General features: G+C 38.9%; 1 long non-coding RNA gene and 1 pseudogene across 2 annotated transcripts in view; one reads left to right on the top strand and one right to left on the bottom strand.

Moving 5' to 3' along the window:
- LOC139477217 (uncharacterized) overlaps positions 1-15,307 on the top strand; it is a 136,205-nt gene that overhangs the window by 82,380 nt on the left and 38,518 nt on the right. The window contains exon 1 of one of the 2 annotated variants that reach the window (XR_011654147.1): positions 2,914-2,996. The exons of the other annotated variant lie outside the window; for it this stretch is intronic. This is a non-coding gene — a long non-coding RNA (uncharacterized lncRNA). Of the gene's footprint in view, positions 1-2,913; positions 2,997-15,307 lie in introns of those variants that run through there. 2 annotated transcript variants of the gene reach the window in all.
- Positions 7,069-14,414, bottom strand: LOC139477223 (uncharacterized; annotated as a pseudogene).

The following is a 15,307-nucleotide window of genomic DNA, read 5'->3' as shown; positions in this document are numbered from 1 at the left end:
TCATTATCGGCGATCATACCTACATATTATTGATGCAAGATACACACATGACATTACTGAACAATCACTAACCAAAAATGTGCACCATAATTAAGTAATTCGGAGTAAATCCGGAGTTACATGTGTGTGTGGTTTGTTTTTTTATTTGTTTTTTATTTTTTTATTTATTGATTTTGCGGGGTTCTTTTCTTTTCGGGTGGGTGAGTGTGTGTGTGTGTGTGTTGGGGGGAGGGGAGGGGGGCGGCGTCCCCACTTTTCCTTTCGTTTTTCATAATAATGGTTTTTTTTTAAGTTGTATATAACGTATGAATCCCTTCTCAGATTACTTTATCTCATTTCTATATGACTTGCTATTTTACTTCTCTCTGTTGCTCTTGTTTTCTCTTTGGTGTGTCTTTTTAACAAGGTGTTCTACATTAAGATTCACCGCCAGCCCGATTGTAACAATTACATGTACACTTTGCTTTGACGATGCCAGTTGATCTTGTCCAATACAGGCTGGCGGTGGGTGTTTTTGAATCTATTCTACATGCTAATCATTTCGGGAAGATGATACACATTTCTCTATATTTTAAGTTACTTTGCTTATATAATTTCCGATTATCATTCTTAGTTTTACTCTTTCTCTTCTGCTGCGGTGATATCCATCCGAATCCAGAACCTTTGCAGAGTCCAGATTTAAAGATTATACATCTAAACGTACGCAGTCTTAAAGACAAAGGGGGTGGTCGGGTAGCCTATTGGTTAAAGCGTTCGCTCGTCACGCTGAAGACCCGGGTTCGATTCCCGACATGGGTACAATGTGTGAAGCCCATTTCTGGTGTTCCACGCCGTGATTTTGCTGGAATATTGCTAAAAGCGGCGTAAAACAATACTCACTCACTCACTCACTCACTTAAAGACAAAGTAGATTTAATCGTTCAGTTTAATCATTCAGTGCAGTGCTGAACTGGACAGTTATGATGTTGTATGTGTAACAGAAACCTGGTTGCACTATGATATTCTAGCCACTGATATTACACTGATACCATTTTCAAATCGTAGCCTGTATTAAGGAATATATTTTAGATCAGAATATAACGGACAGCCTGAGCTTGAGGCGCGCGTTGAAATGTTGACAGTTTTTACGTAGTTAGTGTTGAAACCGAACGTTTTCGAGGATTTATGAGATTTCTTAATTCAGTTACAACAGTAACCATACATATATTTGTTACATTAAGTCATTTCATTCAAATTCGTTTGGTATGATTATGTCTTATAATTATTTTAGGATGGAAGGTACAATTACCAAATAAAATATGCTGAAATATCAATTCATTATGACCATATTTCATAATCTGTTTTTTAAAGTAACCCTCCTTACATTAAAGTATTTAAAGAATAAAGTACATAAAGACATTGCAACAAACCGAATAATCAGGGGGGAGACTTTATACTGAGGGGGGCGAGAAATATATCCGCCCGGGGGAGATTTTATTTACAGAACAGATACTCCCCTCCTTTTGCGCAGGTGTACCGATTAATTAACGTAGTAATACTGCACAAATAGATGTATGCTTTTTGTTGGAGCAGCAACATACACGCAGCAGTTAATGTCATGCAAAGAACAGTCCACATTAAGAGCGACATATATAATGTCATTTAATTTATCAAGTTGATTCTTTGGAAATGATTGGTTAAACGGTTTAATTGGCCTCCGTTTCTTAATCGGTAAGTCACATATCTATTCACTGTATGACAGATGAGAAATAGGATCACAAACGAATGTAACCTGAATTAAATGTGTAGGTTGTGTCTCCTGTTAAGAGAGGACCACTAACTAACGCAAGCTTTCAAATAGATAACGCGTTGTGTCATCATGGCCTGGCCCGGTTATCATATTATAACATAAAGAGTTGCTGGCCCGGATTTCTTTATTACCCTTTTGTGGTTCATTTACTTTGGAAACTGTGTGTTCTAGTGTTCGAGCAGGATTATACATGCAGCAGTTAATGTCATGCAAAGAACCGTCTGCATTGAGAGTGACACAAATAATGTGATTTAATTTGTGAAGTTGATTCTGTGGAAATGATTGGTTAAATGGTTTAATTAGCCCCCGGTTCCCGATCGGTAAATCACAAATTTATATAAACTATGACAGATGAGAAATATGATCTAAAAAGTATGTAACACATAACCCTCAATGAAATATGTAGGTTGAGCCGCCTGTCTCGATAGAACCAGTAACTGAAGCAAGCTGTCAAAGTCAAAGTCAACAAATAGATAACGGGTTGTGTGTGTCATCGTGCCCTAACAGCGGTTATTATTTGTTCAAGCATAGAGTTGCCTGGTCCGGGTGTGATAATATACAAAACATTCTCGTACAATTTTCCGAAAACTGGCTCCTGAGCTTGACAGATAATCGGATAATAATGATTTCTTTTTTGAAGTGAATAATAATATTCGGAAGGACTATCTTAAGTAAAGAGATAATCTTAGACCTTCAACGTATGAACAAAATACAGCACCACTAAACGTCCGATTAGAATACACTTGTTTCTGACAGAATATATATTTCTCTTATAGTTCCTCGTAAAATACGTACAGTAAACTATAATGATCACGCTTACAAACTTATTGTTTAGTCCCGGCCATTTGTTGTATACATGTTGTATTTATGGTTTTACCGAACTAAGGTTATTACAAACTGAAATTATTGGTCCCGTTGAGTTCGTTATAACGGTAGTATATTGTATGTTCATGTTCATTCATAACGCTAAATACACATCACTGTGGCGTCCTCAATATGGTGAGGACAAGATGCATAACAGTTTCTTTTCAATCCTAAATTTAGAACACGTCAAGCCACGTGACGAGATGTGTTCACTGCACTAACAGACTTGACTTGTGTACTCGAGCAGGTTACAGGTATTCTGAAGAACTGCCGCGAATGGATTTCAGGGTCTTTTCATATGAAGTTGCGGATTGTGACGATTCCTTTTTCTTATTTCATCAAGGTAAGCAAATAACAGTCAAGCCAAGTTTTACAATACTCCACTGCTGGTATTCAAGTAGTAGATTTGGCGTTACAATGACGGAAATATTTATATCCTTTGCCAGTCTATAGCAATTGATCAAATAAGGAAGTATATGGTAAATTTAAGTGTGGAAATACGTTGACAACGGAACCATGTATTATATACGCAGTGGCATGCATTCTGGTGAGACAGTGTTATCTTGTTATGGAAACAGGGGAATCACGTGACCCAAAGCACAGGTAAGTATTGAGTAAATAGCTATCCCGCTATATATTACTATCTGGTACAAAGCCTGCCATTGAAAGAAAATAAACTAAAAACTCAGTGTAAGGAGTCCAGAGTCAACCCTCAATAAGCTGGGAAGTTTGAAGGAAACGAAGTCAACCCCAGCAACTAGCCACTGCTATATACATTTGAGTCAACAAAATGGCGGGATGGCAGTTGGTGCATCGATCGACAGCAGTCGAAGCCAAACTACCACAAAAACAGCTCGGACAATTCCTGGGTGGAGAAGAATACAATTATCATGAAGTGGCCACGTGTAAATTGAAATGCTTTATGTTATAGGAATACGTCAAAAGTAGCCTTGATTGCCTAAGAGACGACTAAAATGCGGTTTGTTAATAAAGAATGTGTTACCCGTTTGACTGAGTGTCATCGTAACCTTTATCAAAATGGGACACGGGTGGCCCGGTCGTCTAATGCGCCGCAAGGTAGTTATGCATATCATGGCCTGTCATACTTCATTCATTTATTATGAATTGGGATATACCGAAAAACTAGCATTAGAATGAGTCAATGGTCTAAAACTTACGAAAAAACAACAGACAGAAACCTGACGCCCAGCCTAACTATTATTAATTCCCACAAGGAAGTTATACCTGTTGTTTATCTGGTCGACCTTCATGCTTGTGTGGGTCGAGGCCCATATCCTCAATACAACGTGACAGTGAAACAATACAAATATTATAAAGTGGGGTTACCGAAATTCGACAACTAACACTAGCTGATGGCCTTGACAGGTTTCCTTAATCACAAATCCAGACACCTTGCCATAAACCACTTGTGTACATGCTAGTGCTATAAACTCCTGGGTCATTTGACTCAACAGACTATACAGCCTTAAACACTATATGAGCGCTTGTCGTACGATTTAAGCCCTAAACAAGTTATTCCTCGGGAATGAGTAGAATCACCCATAGGGGTGAAAGGTAGTCAGAAATTGAGATAAAAATATTTCTATCGACAGCTTGGTATCGGTAATAGTAACTATAAACCCTGACTGAAACTAGCCGCCCCCCCCCCCCTTTACTCACAGTGGGCTACACCCACGCTGTATTCTCGGGAAATACGCCTGACAAGGAAACATTGATAAGTCTGGGTCGATACACTGTGAAAGGGCACATTTCGCTGACATTTGACAAATCTTTATATATCATTTTGCACTAGCTATGTGAATCTATGCGAATTGTAAGCGTCACATATAGTACATTTCCAGAAATAAATAATGTAATTATATTAACATATTATTCTCAGATTGACACAAACTGGATTGACACAAAGGATACATATGTGGATGTATAGTCATTCTATCCTTATATTGGGCAAGTCTAGATCAGCTGACAGTACGCCGGTCTTTTACAGGGACAATTTCTTCGTAGTATTTCTATAATCTTGGAATTATTATTTATACTACTAATCATTGTCTTAGAGACTTGTGTGAGTCTCGTCACGCCGAAGGCCCGGGTTCAATTCCCGACATGGGTGCAATGTGTGAAGCCCATTTTTCTGGTGTCCCCCGCCGTAATATTGCTGGAATTGCTAAAAGCGGCGTAAAACCATACTCACTCACTCACCCTTTTGTGAGTCTTGATTCTGATCTGCCCCATGAAATAGAATCATTTTTGTTAAAACTGAACAAGTTCAAAACATATCAGACTGGCTGACTTGGTTGATGCATGTAACTGTATACCAATTGCGTAGATCGATGCTTATGATATCAATCGCTGGCTTGTCGGCTCCAGACTCGATTATTTACAGACCGCCGCCAAATACCTGGAATATTGCTGAGTGCGGCGTTAAACAACAAACAAACTTCATAATCTATATGTTTTAATTTAGAATATTTTAAATTTAGTAAAATGCCAGATTTGGCTGGTTTACATCTGACTGTCAATTGCCATGCGTGCAACACCGTGAACATCTTGATTCATATTAATGTTTTGAATAATTTGCAAGCAAGAGCTACGGGTATATCCTGGTAAATAATGGTAGAATGTGGCTTTAGGTCAGCCCCTAGTCCTTTTTATACCCCCGGTTCGAAAAACGGGGTGATAAAGTGATCAGCATGTCCGTCCCTCCGTTAGTCGATTTCCGGAACAGACGTGAAAACTGTGAAACATTTTTCATTCTCAAACAAACATGGTACATGTATGAACCAGGGGCTAAAGTGGTGTCATTTGCTATTGTGGGGGCCGGGGGGATTTGTCATCTTAGGATGACTCTTGTCCGTTTCCGGAGCAGAACTCCTAAACCGTTTAATATTGCTTGTTGAAACTTGCTATACTAGATCAGTCTAGTAGTGAACTGGTGCCTTTTGATGTTCGGATATTTATTTGTTTTAGTTATCTTTGTTTTGACAAGTTGGAAACTTGCTGTACAGATAAGTCTAGTGGTGAACTGGTGCCTTTTGAAGATTTGGGAAATTGAAAAATACTGAACAACATTAATTTATTTTCACCACAGACCTGAAGGTATCAATGAACCAAAAGTGCTGTGAAAGTAGCCAAACTCCATTTCTGAACTGCACGAGAACGGGGGCGATGTGTCATGTCTTGATGATTCTTCTTGTATTCATTTTTTGGCATTAGGAGCTCTGTTTTGTATTGAAATATTGTTTACTTTATTGATGTCGTGATGGCTTTGCTCCATACCACGTTAGATAAGGAATATGTGATGAATACTAACTGACAGAACCACATCACTTCACCGGTGGAGCACGATGACGTCACAGGAAACGACCGAATGAGATTGCCAGGTGTGGAGGGGAATCCCCGCGCTATAGACAGATCAACGGTTACACATTTAAACATGGACTAATAAGTATCAAAATCTATAGAATAGTATGTATGAAATTCCTTTGAAATAGTGAGGAAGCAATGTTGTCAGTTCTTTTAGGTTTACATTAGTTGCATAGGTAAAGGAGAAGGTTTTGTTACTGTAAACAGAGTGATAAACTAGGTCACATACCAGCATTGTCCACTGAAGGCACATCAGTTGAGTAAACAAACCTTTGAGGAAGGCAGCGCAGTCCTCTGTATCCACGGGTTAACATAAACACACAAGTACGTTTGTTATTGAAGGTGACATAGGCCCGTCTCTGTAGTTTTGATAGGCTATGTAGTTGATAAACATATAAGCTCTATTTACGTCGTGTAGGCTTCATTTCACGTGTAACCATGCCTGCAGACGGATGGAAAGCATATTTGTCTAGTATTTATTTGAATCCCAAACACCCAGCCTCCTTTTCTGGACCTGCTAAGTTGTATCACATTGTGAAAAAGGAGGGGAAATTTGATATTAGTTTGCATCACATAAAGAAGTGGTTGACATCCCAAGATGCCTATTCGCTTGAGCGACCTTTAAGATACAAGTTCAAGCGGAACAGAGTGGTGGCTTCAGGCCTCAATGCTCGATGGGATATTGACTTGGCTGATGTATCTAATATAGCCTCGGACAATGACGGTGTGAAATACTTACTCATAGCTATAAATGTATTGGACTAAAAAAAATGGACTGAGGAAATCTTTATTATCAGAAGAAGGTTCTATCGTGATGGTATGCCTATCTATCTGTTGAAAGATATGGCTGATGATCCGGTTCAAGGCAGTTTCTATGCAAATGAACTACAGAGAGAGGACAAGCCCGCAGACACAGTGTGGAGAGTGGAGAATGTTTTGAAGAAAAGGAAGCGAGCTGGCGTAAAAGAGGTGTTTGTGAAATGGATGGGTTATCCCAAAAAGTTTAACAGTTGGATCCCAGAAACTGATCTTCAGAGTATATAAGGGTCTTCCTCTTGTTCCAGTGTCAGTTGCATTTCTATCGTCATGGAGTCCACATCGTGTCCTGATTGTGGGAGACAGTTCTCTAAGAAATGATAAAATGCATAGACATAGGAGACAGATGCATTCATATCCTCCTCCTCCTCCTCCTCCTCCAGGAACCTCACCTCCTCCACCTCCTCCTCCCACGTCTCCTCCTCCTCCTCCAGCACTAAAAGAACAGTTCTACTTTACCATTCCATCCAATACTGTGGTGGTGGGTCCAAGTGGAAGTGGCAAGACTATGTTTGTGTACAACATTTTACTACAGAATCGCATCCAACCTGTACCCAATAACATTATCTGGTGTTATACGGAGTGGCAGCCTCTTTATCAGATAATCAGTGGACAGTTACCCTATGTGACGTTTGTGAAGGGGATTCCTTACAACCTGCACGAGGATAACTATCTGGATGCTCGGAATAACAACATGATCGTACTGGATGACCTCATGTCAGAGGCTAAAGATGATAAACGCATCTCCCAACTGTTCACCCGAACCTCTCACCATAAGAATGCTTATGCTTATTATTTTCTTACTGTTACAAAATCTGTTTCCCAGAGGTAAGGAGTCACGTGACATTGCTTTGAATTCTCATTACGTGACACTGTTTAATTCCCCTGTGGACAGACATCAAGTCAACTTGTTTGCCAGGCGCATCTATCCCAACAATACCGGCTGGTTTATGTCTGTGTATTAAGAAGCTGTTGAAAAACCCTATGGCAATCTGACAATCGACTTGCGTCCTACTACCTTGGAATCAGGAAGACTACAACCTTATGTACTTGAAACAGTCAATACCCCACAGCCTATAAAAGAGGAGCAGACTGTCAATCAGTATCATTTGAAGCCAGACACCAGAAGAGATCACATCTCAGAAGTAGCTGCTCCAATGGACAGTGAATCAGAGGACGACACTACTGATACAACTATGCCTTCCTGTGATGAGTGTGGTATTGTGTTTGAAAATAATCATGACCTTCAGCGTCATGTCAGATCGTGCCCTGAGAATGGAGGGGGAACCCTAACGAAACGACTTAAAATTCAGACAGCTGATGAGAGCGATGTTAGACAGCCTACAATGACCTCTAAATTCAGTGAAGCTGATAAAGAGTGGGAGGTGAAAGGCTTAGAATACATGTGGGAACAAACACTAAAAACGTGCAGGGAAGAAATCTGGAACAAGAAAGAAGAGTATGAAGATGAAGGGAAGAGTGAGAGATGGATTGAAAAGAAATTGACGAAGTGCTGGAAAACTACTTTTCTTGAAAGACTCGTGACAGCCATTAGATATATAGGCTACTTTGGAAATGGGCCTCTTTTCAAACCTATTCTAGAGAATATGAAACAGTTAGACCCTGACATGGATCGCAATGAAATGGATCATAAAATAACTCGGTTGGATGAAACCGGTGGTCAAAGATATCCTCTCTTATGTGGACATGTCACTGGCCGAAGATTTAGAACTGGTCAACCAATCTGATGATGACCAAGATAATCATAATGAGGATGAGGATATTTGATAATAATTGAACTATTGTACATTAAAAAACTATTCTGTAATTATGTGACTGTACATATCATATTGTTATATGTTTTGTATTTATGTAATAAAAATATGTATATAGAATATACTAGTTCTTTGTTCTTTTTTTTCTTTTTTTTGCAACCTTTCAGCATTTTATTTGAATTTTACCTGTAGTTTAAACAAGAAGTATGTATGTGAGTGAGTGAGTGAGTATGGTTTTACGTCGCTTTTAGCAATATTCCAGCCATATCACGGCGGAAGACACCAGAAATGGGCTTCACACATTACATTGTATGTCGGGAATTGAACCTGGGTTTTCGGCGTGACAAGCATACGGTTTAACCACTAGGCTACCCGACCGCCCCTGTATGTATGCGAATCAGTCTGTATCATTACTCTGTTACCATGTGGGGTCTATTCACATCAATCACACTATTATCAATTGTGTACTGTCTTGTAAATATAACTTTTTGAGTTGAAGTTTCATAAAACAATCACAAACGCAATGGATATATTTAACATATTTATTCAACAATAAGTATTCATAACAACATATAATTATACAATTAACACAATATATATCATTTTCATTCAACACATCTGTACAATGGACATATATAAGTGTCTTTAAGAATAAACATAATCAATAAAGATTGACATTGAACCATTAGTAATGTAGCATGAATATTCAAACAATTTAAAATCGGTATTTACAATATAACATTGCTGGGTAAATCTAACACTGTTGAGTCATACTACGTCATACACAAAGGGTAGATATGTAATGGTTTTTCTTAAGAACCAATTTTATAATGACCATGGGCCAGTGTGTGGATTCCATCATTGAGGACATATCTCTTATCATCAAAAGGGGAGAGGCTGATTCTATTGATAGAAGCTGTGTACAGTTGATGATCTCGACTTTGAATTTGTTTCACCTGGTGCATTAATTGCTTCTCTTTAAAGAGACACTGTTTGTACAAAGCATGTCGAAGTTGTTTATCATGAACAGTTTCAGAAATACCCTTGGCTCTTGGGTGTTGTATTTCATTTGATTTTTCTACTTCTTTTCCATCCTTCACTACTACTTCCTTTTCCAAAGCAAACATTAAGTACATTTTAGGTCTTAGGCCTACAAACTCCAACATGTTCACCCCAGCAAGTTCATCTTTCAATTTTCCCAGAACGTTTTCATTAGTTTTGGAATATAGGGGATGGTTAGATTTATACATGCTGGTGTCAAACAGATCAATATTTGCTTGTATTTCAGCAGTCAGGTCATGGGTTTCTATTTCATAACACAGCGAGTCAGTGTCAGTAAAACAGAGCTGGGCTTTCTCTCCATAGTTACGTTTGATAAAATTATAATGAAAGTAGTACATATGGATCTTTGAGAGATCCAAAATGGAAAAGCCAGCATAGTGGGGTTGATTCAAAAACAGTGTTGTCTTTTTCAAGTGAACAGCAGCCAAATCTGGATTAAAAATTTTGAAAGCATCAAATGTTGGTTTAGCACAGAGTTTCTTTAGACGTTTGGCTGAATTCACCAGTTCAACATTGACATGTTTTCGGACATTCATCATGGAACGACCAAAACAAGAATTGTTCATCAATTTGAAAAACGCTTTGTCTGTTTTATTTGAAGATTGTTTACGTTTCTCTGTGTTGAAATAAATGAAAGGTTCTAGCCATGTTGACTGCTTAAACTGAATGACTCTATGAATTTTGCTTAGAACCATGCCTTGATTCAGATAAAACTGTAAATTTCTGTAATGAATAACATATTTCTGTTTGTTTAACAAGTTCGGTACAAGCTTTCTACATGGTGTTCCCTTAATGTTTAAGCCAACTTTCAAATCCTGAGAATATTTAGAAAGCATGTCATGTGTCACTGTCATAGACTGGGGTGCTAAAGGGTAGTCACTGTGACTGTCATGTAAACCAGATGGGTAGTCAAGGTCAACCTCAAGAATGAAACCTATATCTGCGTCAGCTGGAATATTCCTTATATCTAAATGCTCAAAGTTATCTACCCACTGGAAATCTCGCTCAGGGAGGGCTTGGCACATAGCTCACCCATAAAGATTATTCGCGTCAAGGTAAATAAGGTGTCTATTCGGTTCATCAGTTTTGTAATGTTTCTGACCTGGTAGGTTTGATTCAGAATACTTTTTGGATACTATGCTGATACCACCCCTGAGTCCTGACTCTATCATGAGCAGCATTTCCACATCTGTCAGCCGCTCTAGCTCTACATTTCCCATTTTCAACATTGCATCCCATCCAAACCCAGGTAGCGTGTAATAGTGTCCTGGATCTAATTGGTAGTTTTCTAAAGCTGTTCTTCTAAAGTTTTCAAACACATCAGCCAAAAGTAAAACGTCAGTTAGCATGTACAAGTCATGATACTGCCCCATGTCCTGAATGTGGAATGTAGACCACTCATTTTGTGCATGGTCATAATATTCATCAGAGATGGAACTATCTGATAAGCTATTGTAAAAATCCTCTTTTTCGGGAAGTTATTTCATTTCAAATTTTGTTTCATCACCCATGAAATCATAAGGATATACTCCCTTTCTCAATAATAGCTCTACCTGAGTTGGATCTGCAAATTCATGCCTTAAATGGATAAATTTGGAAGGGTCTTTTTTCTTTAGATTTTCAACAAGTTTTCCCAGAGAGGATTGAAGAAACTGACATGAATCAATGAACCTCAAATGGCCGATGGAAAATGAAATGTATTTCTCCATGTTTTTTGCCAAACAACTCAGCTTCTGTTTTACAGACTTGTCTAACTGTTTCATGATCAGATGACTGTCATAACCACGGAGGTTGTGAAATATCACAGGGATAAAGAATTCTTCCCTTGGAAAACTATGTTTACCTTTCACCTTTCTAAACTGAAATTGCAGATTACATTTTTGATGGGCAGCCCCTGGATAGTTATACCCCTCTTCTAAATGGTCGTGGTCACGAATCTTGATAGACTCTTCATCAAAGGGTTTCTGACAAATATGACATGTATCTGCCATTTGAAATGCTAACTCATCAGTTTCAATCATTTTTAAAATTTCAGGAACTTTAAACTTTTCATAGAAAGATGTGCTTCATCCAACAAGCATTCAATAAAATGCGAAATGACTACAGGGCCTCTATAGGTCACTGCAGGTTTTGTACCAGTAGGTTTTGAACAGACCACTTTGTAACAGAACCCGGAAGGCTCATGTTTCTGATAAACAGTCGTGTTTGATGTGTTATTTTCAGTTTGTTTAACTTTCCTGGTGATTGCCTCAAAATCTGCATAAATAACATAGGAGACTTTTAGCTGTTTCTGAACAGATAAAAATCTAATCCATTTGTTGTGTTCACTGGGTAATCTCATTTTCTGGGCATTATGATCTGAACAATAGAAGGCATGATCATCTCACAAATTCTGCCGGATAAAACCATGCAGACAGCGTCTACAATAGAATGTTTTTCCATCATGTTTGGTTCTGCCATAAGATGGCTGAAATTTCGAATGAGACAAAAATGTCTCTTTTCTCCTTCAGTTAGGAGCAATAGGTCAACAGTTCTATCAAATGGTTGCCTACTGATATGGAGAGGAAACACACCATCTTTCGCCTCGTAGACAAATACATTGACAGAAATGTGGTTTTGTTGTTCAAATTTGGAAACTTGAGAGAGGGGTATTGGTATGTCAATACCATTCAGGTCTAGCTCGGATTCATACCCTACATACTTTGTCACTCGATTTGCATTATCTTTATAGGAAACAGGATGTAGGGAAGAACGAATAGACCAAACAAAGAATTTCTGATAATTATTTTTTACATTTAAGATTGCTGTCTTATTTTGTAAGTACTTTGGCAGTGGAATGTAAGAGCTGGATGACAGGGGTACATATTCTGCTGTATTTACTTCCAAATGCACTATATGATCTAAAATCCAACCACTTCCCTCGGACTGAAATTCCTGTGTTGATGTATATAAATTTTGAAACGCCTGAGCTATTTGATCATCAATTTCCGAAAAATTATGAGTCCAAAAGTTTGTAGACTTCACGACCGAATCAGCTAAATAACTATCGTTATTTTCGTCATATTTGACATACTTTAACTTAAGGGTAAGAAACCATTTCATACCTTTCTGATGTTCTAAAAAGTCATGTAATATCTCAATGATATTGGTTCGTTCATCAGCAAAGAATTGCAGAATATCTACATGGTTGACATCACTCGGAGTCAGTGTTGTTGTCCTCAGTGATCCCGCGAGAGCCGACCTTCCCCCAACCTGATTACCTCTCGACAGGTATCACTCTCGTCTGTTAACACATCTATTGCATTCATCCACTCGTTGACTGTATAGCCGCTCAGGGGCAGGAGATGCACTCACGACCTTTCTTATCACAGCTCTCACAGAGGAGTTTTCCAGATAAAATACACTTGAAATGACCACACCAATTGCATGTATCGTATCTTGCAGGGGAAGGGAGTTTTCAGGGGGAGAGGAAAACCGAAGACGTTTCTTTGGAGACTGATTATCTTCTTGGGCTGGCCTTTTCCGGTTACATTGATGTCTTTGTAAGCTATCACGTCTGCTAAACATGACCAAACAATTCTCACACTGAAAGTTTTCCTTGGAGTGCACTGTACGCTTATGTCTCATTAAAGTGAAATTACTTTTGAAGACTTGGTTACAAAGATCGTTTTTGTGAGAAGTGCTGCGTTGTGTCTGGTCATTGTTGTTAGGAAGTTGTTTGGACATCAGATCGATTCTCTTCAAGTTTACATCGGGATCATTGGTAAAGTTGTTAGCAGTGGCCCAAAACTCAAGGTCATAGAGAGACTTTACATTTTCAAGGAAGTCTTTTTTTGGTGTCCATTCTGTTTGTAAAGATATAAAAGAAATGATTCTTATTTCTATAAATATGTTTTTCTTGCTTGTATTTTTTTTTCATATCTTACACTCAACGGAATACACATGACACTTCATAGAGTATTATGTATAATGAATTACTGTAAATACATATGAATGCGTTTGTTATTCAGTTTTTAAATTCAGGATGAAAACTTTTTTGTAACTCAAACCATAGCAATTGTGATTTACGGCCTAACGGAGAGGAAAACTGCCTGTGTAAACTATGCGACACATTGTATTAACATACCACACACCTGTATGGTTAAATAGCCGAGCCGGGTGTAGAAAGCTTGATATGCTTGAGAGTGTTCTAGACACGTCCTTCTCTGTCAACTGTTTGTTGCAAAACTGATGCTTAAATAGAGCGCGCAGCCGTTATCAATAGGCAAACGCTCTCCCCACACACAGTGTTTACTCAGGTGTGACCTATATCCTACCCACATAATGTCAACTGACTGCCGCCAAATGACGCTTAAATTCAGCCCACAGCCGTTATCAATTAGGTAGACCCTCTCCCTGCTTGTATACACAGTGTCTCGCGTATGTGATAGCTGGTGATACTGATAGAATACATGGTTTAAATATGTGATAATATCTTAATTCTACAGATTCACTCAAATTGTATTGAATAAAACATGTCAGTGTTAGTTTGTATTTCTACATAGCATTAAACTATTTGGATATTTCTAACATGAATACTACATCCCCTATTGTATACTGCACTAACTGTATAGGGTTCATGGCTCACACACAACAAATCTAGTCAGGATAGTGTGACCTACTTTCACGCGGGGATTCCCCTCCACACCTGGCAATCTCATTCGGGTCGTTTCCTGTGACGTCATCGTGCACCACCTGTGAAGTGATCTGGTTCTGTCAGTTAGTATTCATCAAATATGTACATGTAAAGTGAAACTTGACTTTCAGTTGAAATTAAATGCTAAAATTATTTGTGGTAGCGATAATATTTTACAAATGTTTCCACAAAATTATCAAGTTATCGTTTACCTGTGCATGATGTTATATATTTCCTTCAGCTTTAAATGCAAACCTTGGAGAGCTACTCACGCTGGTCACATGCAGAGTACCTGATGTAGCTAGCTGGTGTTGTCATCTGGTCAGAATATCCTCCTACTCTAATGGGCAGTGACAGGCACTGGCTGTAAACAGGGCGGAGTTATGTTATTGGAGAGATAAGGGTGGGGTAATATGTCACATGATTTGGCCCCTTTCTCTGCGAAATGCACAGGAGTAAACTGCTTCTGAGTCTAGACGGTACTGTTTCAATGTTGTGAGTGGGGCGGCGGACTCCTGGGCATTGAGCATGGACAGTGCTGAAGATATTTGCAAGACCACTACCTCTTTGATGGGTCCCGTGAAGATCCGAGGTAGAATAGGTCTTCAGCAATCCATGTGTGCTGTTAAGGGCGCCTATGCTTCTCGTAAGAGGCGACTAACGGTGTCGGGTGGTCAGGCTCGCTCACTTGGTTGATGCATGTCATCGACCCCAATTGTGTGGGGTCAGTATACTGTGTCTGAGTTGGGCATTTATGTTAAACTGCGACATGATATCTCACGGGGCTAACACTGTAAATCGGAATCAGTCCGGACTAGTACAAGCAGCCAAACACACACGCGCATGCACGTCGCTATATAAGTGCAATAATCTTGGACGCGACGTTAATCCCCATTTCATCTCACCTCGATTCACCTCATTACATAGATGCTAATGGTATGT

This window comes from Haliotis cracherodii, unplaced genomic scaffold, assembly GCF_022045235.1.
Source record: "Haliotis cracherodii isolate W230 unplaced genomic scaffold, xgHalCrac1.p SCAF_32, whole genome shotgun sequence".
NCBI classification, from domain to species: Eukaryota; Metazoa; Mollusca; class Gastropoda; order Lepetellida; family Haliotidae; genus Haliotis; species Haliotis cracherodii.
This window is presented reverse-complemented; position numbering and strand designations above follow the sequence as displayed.